Raw genomic sequence first — 3,846 nt, 5'->3', positions numbered from 1 at the left:
AAGTAACCCACAACTTCCAAAATATTATAAAATCTTCTAAATCCTTGTTTATTCTTATGTAGAGATTTTCCCAAACTTCAACACCTCATATCTCTTAATCCGACCGTCCAAAAAAACTCAAATTTTACATGAGGTACTGATTTATTCTAATTAACTTCTACAACAATTTTCAACTGCAAATTCATTGCAAATCTTGAGATATCTTGAAATCCCTAACAGCCGCTTCAAACCCTTGTCTTTATATACCTGCATGCAATTTTCTTCATATCTCACAAAATATAAGCTCAAATGCCACGAAATTTGTATGTTTAGCTTTTTAATACAAAACTTTACATTCTCCCAAAGTTTGAGCCAAAAATTCATCCAAATACTCAAGTTATGGCTTCAACCATTACTACAAATAAACCCGCTTACTTACTGCTTTTGATTTGGAAGCGTCGCCTTCAACTCCTTACAACTCCTTCATATGAACTCCAAAAGCAATAATTCTTTCGTAAAAGATGTAGGCCTTGAACTTGCCGTTCTAGTCGCACCTTCCGATCTTCAAAAGCTGCTGTAAAATTCCTCGTACTCTCAAAAGAGTAACAGTAAGTCTAAAATAAATACCTTAACTTCAAACGGTTATAACTTTTTTACTCTAACTCCAAATCCTCTAATTTTTGTACAAAAATTGTTCTCCAAATCCTAAACTTTACAACCTTAGCTTTAAATCTCTGAATGCTTCCTTTGAAGTCACCAAAATCCTTCTTAAAGTTGCAGGCAGCCTCGTCAAAGTCCATTGGGCATGGTATTCCACCAATAGGGATGAAGTTTCCCATTCCTTGCCTTCATCCGACCATGCCTTACTTTCATCCCTCCCAATTAGCTTTCTACTAGTTTAGATTTTCATCCTTAGGTTTCCACCTTTTCCTAAGGTTTCATACTAAACATTTAGGTCCTATCTATATATATATATATATATATATATATAATAATGTCAAAATCAAAAGAAATAAAGAAATAAAATAAAGTTTCTTATTCCAACTCCTTTTAATTTAATCTATTAGCCACTCTAACATACATCTAGATTTATCAACATATAATATGTTTTAACTAATTTTTACATACTGTAAGCATTTACAGTACGACATCTACCCCCTCCAAACTTGCACATCCTCCGGTGTCGTATTACGTGCTTTCCTGCTCGAGAACGCGTCGGACGTCTGGCTGTAGAAGGTAATATGGAGTTTCGCCAATATTCAAGCAGTCTATCAGTTTTGACTGCTGGAATATAAACGACTGCATTAATGTACTGTTAACCTATACAGATGCTCTTCGACTGCTTGTCGAAGTCCTTTTTGCCCCAGCCAGTAGGTCTCTAGACGTTACAGAGAACCCCGAACAACCCAAACTGTTAATCTTCAATATCGCTTTGTACTTACGATCTTGTATCCACTGACTGTCTTGTTAGATTAACCCAATAAATTTCATTCACTCCGCATACTCAATCCTATAGACACCCTTTTAATCCTTCAATCACAAACATGACTCGATTTCACAAAACAGTCAAGAGTATTCAAATCCACTTCATTAAAAATCTCGATTCACCATTACAATACTGACTTCAGCAACGATTGCCTCAGTCTTCCCAAAACTCTACGAAGAAGAAAAATCCAAATTCTATGTCTTTCCTTCACCGACCCGAAGCATGAAGCTCCCCTATCTAATCTCCTTGATCTTCAAAAACCTCCAATGAAAAACCGAACTAATAACCTTGCAAAAGCTTGAAAACTAGCTCCCCCCCGATTCCCAGAGAAAAGAAAAAAACCCCCCCTTCAAAACTATATCCCCTCTAACCTTATCCTCTGAATTTCTTCAATCTTCCATCTTAGATCCGAAATTGGCTCCCACCGTCAAGCTTGGATCCGAAATTGGCTCTTGCCGTCAGAGCTTTTTCCTCCGTTTTTACCTTTAAGAAATCCATTTACCAAAAACAACGTTCCCTGAAACGGCACAGAAAACAGGACAGCCTGAAACAGAATCGAACCCCGTAATCGGGACCACATTGAGTCGCCCGACCAATTCAGGTCTCATATTAGGAAAGATGCCCGTAGTAACCTGGATGTTCCCGTAATTGGATCAAATTGGTCCTCGCGTCAGATTGGCTAAGACCCGTAGTAAGACCTGGATTTCCCGTAATTAGACTGCATTGGGTTGATGGGCCAATTCAGGTCTCATATTGGATAAGAGGACCCGGATTGGATTCTCGAAATTGGATCCAATTGGCTCTTCGAACCCGTCGTGCGAATTGGCTCTTCTCTTCCTATTGACTCCCGTTATTAGAATCGAATGGAGCATTTCAGTATGCCCCAGCTGACTGTAATGGAGTGACTGAACCTAACCACTCAGTATTTGCACTAGAGTTGGTCGATGCTCCCAATATTCGAGGTAACTGAATATTAATAAAATTCCCCATTCTTTTTAATTTCACTGTATACTCGTATTACAACACGACATCCACCCCCTCTGAACCTGTGCATCCTCAGGTATGCACCAATTTACCCAATTGCTGTTTGATTCAGAATATATCCTCTACGTATTTGTCCAGTTCGTCTTCATCACCTTCATTATCTAAATCACTTTCATCTTCTTGCTGCGGAATCTGTATACCTTCATTAAGGTCTTCCATATTCATCTCTACGTGTCTTCGTTTAAATATTTTTACTCGCTTTCTTGCAATTGGTATTTTCAATTTTGTACCATCTAACTCTCGTAATGAGTAAGTCGCATTATCATGAACAGTTGTTACCACATATGGTCCAAACCAACGTTTTGAAAATTTCCGCAAAGTACTATGTTGATTATCCAGACTATTGTCATAAACAAGTACCCAGTCACCTTCCTCGATTGCTTTTGGTCTCAATCGATGTTGCTTATCGAATTGCGCCTTGTTTTGTAACCTTGCTCTTTTTAACCTTCCCAATGCTATCTGGACATCTTTCGTTCTTTGCTCCAATTGTCGAATCCTAATAGCCAGAAGTTCTTTTCTTGTCAATCCATCTTCTCATGGTAGCATATTCCAAGTAAGTACCTTTTCTTCAATTGGCATAATTGGTTTTTGACCTTTCATAAGTTCTACTGGCATATATCCTGTCACCGAACTATGTGTTGTTCGATCAGCCCATAATGCAAATGACAAAAGCCGTGGCCACTCTTTAACTTTCCCATTACAAGCTTTAACTAATGCTTTCACAATCGGTGGGTGACCGCGTTCGCTTTTTACATTCCCTTCTGGATTATAAGCAGTAGTCAGTGATAGTTTAACTCCACATCTTTCAAAGAACTTACGAGCTTCTTGTGCATTTAATTCTCCATGATCTGCAGTGATTTTTCCTACGCACCCATACCGGCAAATGACATCTTCAAGCAAAAACCTACAAATCCCCTCTGTAGATTTTATCCTCAATGCTCTTCTTTCTACTTGATTTGATAAATCTTCACGAGCTAAAACCAAATATCTCATCTGCCATAACCCAATCGGCATAATAATCAAATCAACAACCCATTTAAAATGAATAGCCAGAGGATACGTAGGATGAAGACCATCTCGATGTCGGATATTAAAATACGATTGACAAATTTCACATGACTCTACAAATAAGAGCACATCTCGATACATATTTTCCCACCAATATCGTTCCTTGAGTTTAGCAAAAGTAGCCCAGAGTCTTCTATGCACTGCCCATAAACTATCATGAAACTCCTTTAATAATTTTAGTTTTTCTTCCCATTTACCTATCACTCGTCGTGACATCTCAATTCCTTTCTTCGGTCTCTTCCATAAGAATCCATCTCAAAGTAAAAATC

Source organism: Physcomitrium patens, chromosome 4 (assembly GCF_059467195.1).
Source record: "Physcomitrium patens ecotype Gransden chromosome 4, ASM5946719v1, whole genome shotgun sequence".
Lineage (NCBI taxonomy): Eukaryota > Viridiplantae > Streptophyta > Bryopsida > Funariales > Funariaceae > Physcomitrium > Physcomitrium patens.
Note: the sequence above shows the minus strand (reverse complement) of the source record.